We start from the raw sequence: 11,522 nt of genomic DNA, 5'->3' as shown, positions 1-11,522 counted from the left end.
TATGCTGAGCCAGATAGGACCAAGAAGAAAACAGTGTTGGAGATGTCTGATGCCATCTATGCTGAGCCAGATATGACCGAGAAGAGAAAATTGTTAACGATGTCTGAGGACATCTATGCTGAGCCAGATATGACCAAGAAGAAAACATTGTTAACGATGTCTGAGGACATCTATGCTGAGCCAGATAAGACCAAGATGTTTGACAGAGATGAGATGGAGGAGAGGATTATTGATCATCTACGTCAGTGCAAACACCCTGAGAGAAGGTGAGACCAGCACCAAGAGAGAAGAGACAGCAGACACTGCTCCTAATAATGGACCAGGAGACCAGCACTCAGGTAACACACACACACACACACACACACAAACATGAAAGTGTAAAGGACATCACGCTGCATGCTTAGTGAGTGCCACTTACTTCCTGGTGTGAACTCAGGACCTCTGCCTTGCTAGCACACGTGACTGCCCTCCTGAAGCGTCTTACCAGTCGGCGCCATGCGAAAAGCTAGCTATTGGCTGGTGCAAGTGGGGACACTTCAGGCTGAGGAGTACGTTTCACACATCTCCATCTGCCTGAAATGCACGCACACACACACACGTACTCTCACATAAAATATAATGTTATGTGTCCACAGAGCCTGATAGCTCAGGGAAGAGACCCTTCCTAGTTGCTGCAGTCTGTCTGGGGCTGATATGTGTTCTCCTACTGGCTGGGATCATAGGCCTGTCTGTCTACTGTGAGTTTGTTTCATATGTTCATTGATTATCACCTAGTTGTAAGAAGTGCTGGTTACTAGGCCTATTTACCTGGTGTTTTAGATAGTAACTATGTGTTTATACTTTGTAGATGACAGAGCCATCAAAGATTCTGAAGATAAAAGGAGCAACTTGTCAAAGAGTTTTTCTGTTTATAAGACCAACACAACTGCAGAGCGAGACCTGCTACAGACCAGCTATAACAACCTGACTAAAGAGAGAGACCAGTTACAGACCAGTTACAACAACCTGACTAAAGAGAGAGACCAGTTACAGACCAGTTACAACAACCTGACTAAAGAGAGAGAGCCAGTTACAGACCAGTTACAACAACCTGACTAAAGAGAGAGACCAGCTACAGACCAGTTACAACAACCTGACTGCAGAGAGAGACCAGTTACAGACCAGCTACAACAACCTGACTGCAGAGAGAGACCAGTTACAGACCAGTTACAACAACCTGACTGCAGAGCGAGACCAGCTACAGACCAGCTATAACAACCTGACTAAAGAGAGAGACCAGTTACAGACCAGTTACAACAACCTGACTAAAGAGAGAGACCAGTTACAGACCAGTTACAACAACCTGACTAAAGAGAGAGACCAGTTACAGACCAGCTACAACAACCTGACTGCAGAGAGAGACCAGTTACAGACCAGTTACAACAACCTGACTAAAGAGAGAGACCAGTTACAGACCAGTTACAACAACCTGACTGCAGAGAGAGACCAGTTACAGACCAGTTACAACAACCTGACTAAAGAGAGAGACCAGTTACAGACCAGTTACAACAACCTGACTAAAGAGCGAGACCAGTTACAGACCAGTTACAACAACCTGACTGCAAAGAGAGACCAGTTACAGACCAGTAACAACAATCAGACTAAAGAGAGAGACCACTTATAGACCAGTTACAACAACCTGACTAAAGAACGAGACCAGCTACAGACCAGTTATAACAACCTGACTAAAGAACGAGACCAGCTACAGACCAGTTACAACACCCTGACTAAAGAGAGAAACCAGTTACAGACCAGTTACAACAACCTGACTAAAGAGAGAGACCAGCTAAAGATCAGTTGCAACAACCTGAGTAGAGAGGAGATCGGAGGAGAGGAGATGGCAAAGGAGATAAGATGAGAGGAGATAGGAGGAGAGGAGATAGGAGGAGAGGAATCTAGATAAGACTTATTGAGATAGAGCCTTAGTGTCAGAGAGACATAGAGGAGGAAGAAGAACATTAAGAGAATGAGGAAGAGAGAAAACATAAGACAAATAATAGTTTTGTTTAGATTTAGAGGATAGGATGTAGACATACTGTACTCTGTAAAATGATTCTATTAATTATGTTTATTAGCAACATTGCCATGGGCTTATGCTTAGTTTAATCATTTTCTTGCTTTTTTCATAAAACAGTGTGACCTGCAGTTGGACACACACAGAAGGCAGAACAGTGCTGAGAGCACACACACACACACTTCCCTTTTTAACTTCTGAGAAAGGTGCAGACATAGATTTCCCACACACACTTCTGCATAATTCTGGTGATGTATGTGATGAAATCGGTGGCTGGCCACAGAGTGCAAGCCATAACGTGACCTCCGTTTGAAGGCTGGCTTGTCAAAGCCTCAGTAGTCCTATATGATCTATATGTGAATTCAGAGGGTATCACTTCAATTATAACTTTAATCATATGTTTAAAAACATGTGCATGGTGCGAAACAAAAAAGTTTATGTTAGAAACTAAAGTGGGGTCAGCCTCCCGAGTGGCTCAGCGGTCTAAAGCACTGCATCGCAGTGCAAGCTGAGTTACTACAGATCCTGGTTCGATTCCGGGCTGTGTCACAGCTGGCCGCGACCGGGAGATCCATGCAATTGGCCCAGCGTCGTCCGGGTTAGGGGAGGGTTTGGCCGGGTGGGATGTCCTTGTCCCATTGCGCTGTAGCAACTCCTGTGGCGGGCCGGGCGCATGCACGTTGACACGGTCGCCAGGTGTACTGTGTTTCCTCTGACACATTTGTGCGGCTGGCTTCCGGGTTAAGCGTGCATAGTGTCAAGAAGCAGTGTGTCTTGGCGGGGTTAGGGTTTCGGAGGACGCACCGCTCTCGACCTTCGCCTCTCAGAGTCCGTACAGGAGTTGCAGCGACTGTAACTACCAATTGGATATGACGAAATTGAGGAGTAAAGGGGATAAATATATTTATATATAATTATATAAAGTGGGGGAAGTCATGTGGTGGCCAGTGACGTGTTGATTTGACAGTTTCTCATAAGTTAAAACAGTGTCACTTACAGTAAGGCGGAGGAACAGACACAGGGCAGAGGTAAAAATATCTAAAGAACCTGGGTAGACTTAACATAGACCTGTTAGACAGAAAACACAGTACATTTTTGGAGATGATGTTTGAGGCCATGTAAGCTGAGCCCTCCTTAACATTTTTAACAGTTGACGCCACGTGAAAAGCTAGCTATTCGCTGGCACAAGTGAAGACACTTCAGGCTGAGGAGTAAGTTTCACACATCCCCATGTGCTTCACATAAGCACACACACCCACCCACCCACACCAGTTACTGGCCAGTTACAACAACCTGACTGAGGAGAGAGACCAGCTACAGACCAGTTACTGGCCAGTTACAACAACCTGACTGAGGAGAGAGACCAGCTACAGACCAGTTACTGGCCAGTTACAACAACCTGACTGAGGAGAGAGACCAGCTACAGACCAGTTACTGGCCAGTTACAACAACCTGACTGAGGAGAGAGACCAGCTACAGACCAGTTACTGGCCAGTTACAACAACCTGACTGAGGAGAGAGACCAGCTACAGACCAGTTACTGGCCAGTTACAACAACCTGACTGATGAGAGAGACCAGCTACAGACCAGTTACTGTAATACAGTATGTTATAATTTAACATTCATACAGTTCACATTCATACATTACAATATATTATAGCTTAATTAGTCTGAAAATACAAAAAGAAGTGAGAAGTAAGGTCATATAGTTGTTAAAGGATAAATGGAATCACTATGGTATGGAGTGACATCTAGTTGTTAAGGACTAATGGAATCACTATGGTATGGACTGACATCTAGTTGTTAAAGGACAAATGGAATCACTATGGTATGGACTGACATCTAGTTGTTAAAGGACTAATGGAATTACTATGGTATGGACTGACATCTAGTTGTTGTGTGGTGTTCGGGTCTGTGGGACCCATTTTCAATGTTTACTAAAAGAAGAATGATACAATGAATAATGTTTTCAAGAACATGTAAAATAACACATTTTCATTGAGTGCACACAGTGCACCCCCCTACACATTTATATTACATATGTGGTGTTTTGGTCCACTGGACCCGAGGGTAATAAAAGTGTGGAAAAGTGTGTGTGTAGGTGAAAACAAGCAAAAATTAAAGAAAAAGGTTTGCTGTGTGCCTTCACTCTGTCTTCCTCCTCCCTGAGCCTGCTGTTTCAACATAGCACCAAGACCTGTCTGTCTCCCTGTCTGCCTGCCTGTCTGCCTGCCTGTCTGCCTGTCTCCCTGCCTGTCTCCCTGCCTGTCTGCCTGTCTCCCTGCCTGTCTGCCTGTCTCCCACTTTTCTTGCACTCTTTACCCTTTGTAGTGTGTGAAACTACACAATATCTTGTGGGAAGCTGCACAATGTTATTACAATACAATATTTCGATACATTGCAAAAAATTCTGTATTTTCCCTCACTCTACCCCAGTCAGGTGCAAATTGGGGGAGGGACACAACAAATAAATAGCTTTGCATGTGTGGCTCCTTACCAATATCAATCAGTATGGCAAAAATTATCTCTGCACAGAGGGCCTTCGAAATAATTTACTGTTGATGAGCAGCTTATGCCATTTAGGGGCCGCTGCCCCTTCAGGCAGTACATTCCGTCTAAACCCGCAAAATATGGAATCAAGATCTGGGTTGCCTGTGATGCTGCTTCATCATATGCGTGGAAATTGCAAGTGTATACGGGGAAGCCAGATGGAGGAGCCCCTGAGAAGAACCAAGGGATGCGTGTTGTCCTGGACGTGACACAGGGACTCCGTGGCAACAACATCACATGTGATAACTTTTTTACTTCTCACAAGCTGTGACAGGAGCTCCTCAAGAGGAAGCTGGTAGGAATGATGGTAGGAACAGTACGGAAAAAACAAGCCAGAGCTCCCACCTCAGCTGTTGAATACACGGAACAGGCCTACCAATTCCTCTAAGTTTGTGTTCATGGCTGACACGTTTCTAGTGTCCTACGTGCCAAAGAAAGGCATAAATGTGGTACTCATGAGTACGCTGCATAGGGATGGGAGAATCTGTGGCCAGGAACATCGAAAACCAGAAATCATAATGGATTACAATGCCTCAAAAGGAGGGATGGACAAATTAGACAAGCTGGTGACTGGCTACAGCTAAAAAAGAAGAACCCTACGCTGGCCACTTGTGAAATTCTTCAACATCTTGGACATCGCGGCATACAACGCATTTGTCATCTGGATGGTAATGAACCCAGATTGGAACAGAGGGAAGCTCCAGAGGAGACGGCTCATTCTGGAGGAGCTGGGCAAGGCATTGGTAAGATCTCAAATACAGAGGCAACATATCCCAAGGACCCCAGCTTCTGCAGCCATCGTGAGGAGGATTCAGGAAGAGGATGCTGGTGCCCCATCCGCCTGACCCACAGAACCAACAACTCCAATACCGGAAGTAAGTCTGAGTGATGTTGTTGCATGTGTGTGTGTCTGAATCTCCTACCTTGGCCTGCTGTAACTATATACAGTACCAGTCAAAAGTTTGGACACACCTAATCATTCCAGGGTTTTTCTTCAATTGTACTATTTTGTACATTGTAGAATAATAGTGAAGACATCAAAACCATAAAATAACACACATGGAATCATGTAGTAACCAAAAAAGTGTTAAACAATTTGAGATTCTTCAAATAGCCACCCTTTGCCTTGATGACAGCTTTGCACACTCTTGGCATTCTCTCAACCAGCTTCACCTGGAATGCTTTTCCAACAGTCTTGAAGGAGTTCCCACATATGCTGAGCACTTCTTGGCTGCTTTTCCTTCACTCTGCCGTGCGACTCATCCCAAACCATCTCAATTAGTTTGATCCCGGGGGATTGTGGAAGCCAAGTCATCTGATGCAGCACTCCATCACTCTCTTCTCTTGGTAAAATAGCCCTTACACAGCCTGGAGGTGTGTTGGGTCATTGTCCTGTTGAAAAACAAATGATAATCCCACTAAGCCCAAACCAGATGGGATGGCGTATTGCTGCAGAATGCTGTGGTAGCCATGCTGGTTAAGTGTGCCTTGAATTTTAAGTAAATCACAGTCCGTGTCACCAGCAAAGCACCCCCACACCATAACACGTCCTCCTCCATGCTTTACGGTGGGAACTACACATGCGGAGATCATCCGTTCACCCACACCACGTCTCACAAAGACATGGTAGTTTGAACCAAAAATCTCCAATTTGGACTCCAGACCAAAGGACAAATTTCCACAGGTCTAATGTCCATTGCTCGTGTTTCTTGGTCCAAGCAGGTTTTTTCTTCTTATTGGTGTCCTTTAGTAGTGGTTTCTTTGCAGCAATTCAACCATGAAGGCCTGATTCACACAGTCCCCTCTGAACAGTTAAAGTTGAGATGTGTCTGTTACTTGAACTCTGTGAAGCATTTATTTGGGCTGCAATTTCTGAGGCTGGTAACTCTAATGAACTTATCCTCTGCAGCAGAGGTAACTCTGGGTCTTCCATTCCTGTGGCGGTCCTCATGAGAGACAGTTTCATCATAGCTCTTGATGGTTTATGCGACTTCACTTGAAGAAACATTCAAAGTTCTTGAAATTATCCATATTGACTGACCTTCATGTCTTAAAGTAATGATGGACTGTTGTTTCTCTTTGCTTATTTGAGCTGTTCTTGCCTTTAATATGGACTTGGTCTTTTACCAAATAGGGCTATGTTCTGTATACCTCCTCTACCTTGTCACAACACAATTGATTGGCTCAAACGCATAAAGAAGGAAAGAAATTCCACAAATTAAACTTTAAGAAGGCACACCTGCTAATTGAAATGAATTCCAGGTTACTACCTCATGAAACTGGTTGAGAGAATGCCAAGAGTGTGCAAAGCTGTCATCAAGGCAATGGGTGGCTATTTGAAGAATCTCAAATATAAAATATATTTTGATTTGTTTAAAACTTTTTGGGTTACTACATGATTCCATATGTGTTATTTCATAGTTTTGATGTCTTCACTATTATTCTACAATGTAAAAAAAAAAATGTAAAAATAAAAGAAAAACCCTTGAATGAGTAGGTGTGTCCAAACTTTTCACTGGTAGTGTATGTGAGTGAGTGAGTGAGTGAGTGAGTGAGTGAGTGAGTGAGTGAGTGAGTGAGTGAGTGAGTGAGTGAGTGAGTGAGTGAGTTGTTTCCAGAACTAAGTGTTTTCATCATTCTAGATTGCAGCTGGTAGCAACAAGAAGAAGAAGCGCTGCAATGTGTGTGGACACAAGAATGACAGGAAGACACAGTACACATGCATCAAGTGCAAGAAATACATTTGCAACACACACACAGTAAAAATGTGTCCCTCATGTGGGGTGTAAACCGGCCTAAATTTCTGTTCAATTGGGCTCATTTATCATTTCCATAAAATACTGTATGTAAAATGTGTCCTTCCAATTTGTTCAGTTCAAAGCAATAAACATCAATAGTGATGAAAACCTTGTTTCATTTATATTTGTTCAAGATAAACAAGATTTATTCAACTCATGTCTTGATTATAATTGATTTTTGTTTACAAAAATCACATTTTATCAAAACAAAAATAATATCGCTTTTGATAAATCTGATCTAGCAGAGGTAAATGGCAAATATTAACCATGTATGATGTCTATACTGCTTGTAATTGATATAAGTCAACATCTAAGTATTAAGTATTTTTACGTAAATTGTTATGGCTGTATTGTTCTAAAATCCCAATAATGTTGTGGGTCCATCAGACCTGTGAACATTCTGTGAATAACAAAAACAGTAACACCACACAAGGGTTAAGAATGATGGAGGCCACTGTGTTTACATTTTAGTCATTTAGCAGACGCTCTTATCCAGAGCGACTTACAGGAGCAATTAGGGTTAAGTGCCTTGCTCAAGGGCACATCGACAGATTTTTCACCTAGTCGGCTCGGGGATTAGAACCAGCAACCTTTCGGTTACTGGCACATCACTCTTAACCACTAAGCTACCTGCCTTCTTGGGACCCTTCAATACTGCAGAAATGTTTTGGTACCCTTCCCCAGATCTGTGCCTCGACACAATTCTGTCTCTGAGCTCTATGGACAATAATAATAATAATAATAATAATAATAATAATAATAATAATTCCTTCGACCTCATGGCTTGGTTTTTGCTCTGACATGCGCTGTCATCTGTGGGACCTTATATAGACAAGTGTGTGCCTTTCCAAATCATGTCCAATCAATTGAATTTACCACAAGTGGACTCCAATCAAGTTGTAGACACATCTCAAGGATTAACAATGGAAACAGGATGCACCTGAGCTCAATTTCGAGTCTCATAGCAAAGGGTCTGAATACTTATGTAAATAAGATATTTCTGTTTTTTTAGTGTAGATTGATGAGGAACATTTTTTATTTAATCAATTTTTGAATTAGACTGTAACGTAACAAAATGTGGGAAAAGGAAAGGGGTCTGAATACTTTCTGAATGCACTGTAATACATTACTTTTGACCAAGGCCCATAGGACAGATATGCATTTCATTATCACACTATAGTTATGTACTCACAATTCAAGGATCACAATTCAGACTTGTGGGACCAGTAGTTTGTCAATATTGTTGACACACACAACAAAGAATGTCGACATCATCCACAGAAAATTGAGTAAATACTGCAACTCGTGTAGTAACTATGGTAACTCGTGCTCTTGGCCTTGTGTAAGTCACTGAACATGGTGTACATTGTACACACCACAACCAGGTCTGTGTCCCAAATGGAACCCTATCTTCTTTGAAGTGCACTACTTTTGACAAGGGTACTGCACTATAGAATGAATGGGGTGTCATTTGGGACGCATCACATGCAGGAACTTCTTTTTTTTCAGCCCGCTCTAACGATGAGAGAAACCAGTTAGAGGCCTGTTACAACACCAATGGACTGGCACAAGACAGATACCAGCCAGATACATAATATAGAAGGTTATTTAAGCCAAAAACAAAAGGAGGGAGGATAGGTGGCCATATGATGCAAATGTCTAGCAACGCAAAGGTTGTGTGTTCGAATCACATCATGGGCAACTTTAGTATTTATAAATTATTAGCAACTTTCCAACTACTTACTACTTTTTAGCTACTTTGTAACTATATACAGTGAGGAAAAAAAGTATTTAGTCAGCCACCAATTGTGCATGTTCTCCCACTTAAAAAGATGAGAGAGGCCTGTAATTTTCATCATAGGTACACGTCAACTATGACAGACAAAATGAGAAAAAAAATCCAGAAAATCACATTGTAGGATTTTTTATGAATTTATTTGCAAATTATGGTGGAAAATAAGTATTTGGTCAATAACAAAAGTTTCTCAATACTTTGTTATATACCCTTTGTTGGCAATGACACAGGTCAAACATTTTCTGTAAGTCTTCACAAGGTTTTCACACACTGTTGCTGGTATTTTGGCCCATTCCTCCATGCAGATCTCCTCTAGAGCAGTGATGTTTTGGGGCTGTCGCTGGGCAACACGGACTTTCAACTCCCTCCAAAGATTTTCTATGGGGTTGAGATCTGGAGACTGGCTAGGCCACTCCAGGACCTTGAAATGCTTCTTACGAAGCCACTCCTTCGTTGCCCGGGCGGTGTGTTTGGGATCATTGTCATGCTGAAAGACCCAGCCACGTTTCATCTTCAATGCCCTTGCTGATGGAAGGAGGTTTTCACTCAAAATCTCACGATACATGGCCCCATTCATTCTTTCCTTTACACGGATCAGTCGTCCTGGTCCCTTTGCAGAAAAACAGCCCCAAAGCATGATGTTTCCACCCCCATGCTTCACAGTAGGTATGGTGTTCTTTGGATGCAACTCAGCATTCTTTGTCCTCCAAACACGACAAGTTGAGTTTTTACCAAAAAGTTCTATTTTGGTTTCATCTGACCATATGACATTCTCCCAATCCTCTTCTGGATCATCCAAATGCACTTTAGCACTTCAGACGGGCCTGGACATGTACTGGCTTAAGAAGGGGGACACGTCTGGCACTGCAGGATTTGAGTCCCTGGCGGCGTAGTGTGTTACTGATGGTAGGCTTTGTTACTTTGGTCCCAGTTCTCTGCAGGTCATTCACTAGGTCCCCCCGTGTGGTTCAGGGATTTTTGCTCACCGCTCTTGTGATCATTTTGACCCCACGGGGTGAGATCTTGCGTGGGGCCCCAGATCAAGGGAGATTATCAGTGGTCTTGTATGTCTTCCATTTCCTAATAATTGCTCCCACAGTTGATTTCTTCAAACCAAGCTGCTTACCTATTGCAGATTCAGTCTTCCCAGCCTGGTGCAGGTCTACAATTTGGTTTCTGGTGTCCTTTGACAGCTATTTGGTCTTGGCCACAGTGGAGTTTGGAGTGTGACTGTTTGAGGTTGTGGACAGGTGTCTTTTATACTGATAACAAGTTCAAACAGGTGCCATTAATACAGGTAACGAGTGGAGGACAGAGGAGCCTCTTAAAGAAGAAGTTACAGGTCTGTGAGAGCCAGAAATCTTGCTTGTTTGTAGGTGACCAAATACTTATTTTCCACCATAATTTGCAAATAAATTCATTAAAAATCCTACAATGTGATTTTCTGGAGAAAAAAAATCTCAATTTGTCTGTCATAGTTGACGTGTACTTATGATGAAAATTACAGGCCTCTCTCATCTTTTTAAGTGGGAGAACTTGCACAATTGGTGGCTGACTAAATACTTTTTTTCCCCACTGTACTTAGCATGTTATCTAACCATTTCCCTAGACTTAACCCTACCCGTGACCCCAAACCCTAACCTTAAGCCCTAACCCCTAGCCTAGATTATGTTAGCAACCTAGACACATACAGTGGGGAAAAAAAGTATTTAGTCAGCCACCAATTGTGCAAGTTCTCCCACTTAAAAAGATGAGAGAGGCCTGTAATTTTCATCATAGGTACACGTCAACTATGACAGACAAAATGAGAAAAAAAATCCAGAAAATCACATTGTAGGATTTTTTATGAATTTATTTGCAAATTATGGTGGAAAATAAGTATTTGGTCAATAACAAAAGTTTCTCAATACTTTGTTATATACCCTTTGTTGGCAATGACACAGGTCAAACATTTTCTGTAAGTCTTCACAAGGTTTTCACACACTGTTGCTGGTATTTTGGCCCATTCCTCCATGCAGATCTCCTCTAGAGCAGTGATGTTTTGGGGCTGTCGCTGGGCAACACGGACTTTCAACTCCCTCCAAAGATTTTCTATGGGGTTGAGATCTGGAGACTGGCTAGGCCACTCCAGGACCTTGAAATGCTTCTTACGAAGCCACTCCTTCGTTGCCCGGGCGGTGTGTTTGGGATCATTGTCATGCTGAAAGACCCAGCCACGTTTCATCTTCAATGCCCTTGCTGATGGAAGGAGGTTTTCACTCAAAATCTCACGATACATGGCCCCATTCATTCTTTCCTTTACACGGATCAGTCGTCCTGGTCCCTT

At 42.7% G+C, this 11,522-nt stretch overlaps 1 long non-coding RNA gene across 1 annotated transcript; it reads left to right on the top strand.

Annotated features, from left to right (window-relative positions):
- The first annotated feature begins 246 nt into the window (after positions 1-246).
- Positions 247-1,025, top strand: LOC121560340. Its single transcript, XR_006659324.1, has 3 exons — positions 247-338; positions 636-737; positions 848-1,025. It is a non-coding gene; the product is annotated as an uncharacterized LOC121560340 (long non-coding RNA).
- Positions 1,026-11,522: the final 10,497 nt, after the last annotated feature.

This window comes from Coregonus clupeaformis, unplaced genomic scaffold, assembly GCF_020615455.1.
Source record: "Coregonus clupeaformis isolate EN_2021a unplaced genomic scaffold, ASM2061545v1 scaf1104, whole genome shotgun sequence".
NCBI lineage: Eukaryota > Metazoa > Chordata > Actinopteri > Salmoniformes > Salmonidae > Coregonus > Coregonus clupeaformis.
Note: the sequence above shows the minus strand (reverse complement) of the source record. Positions and strands in the feature narration are given on the sequence as shown.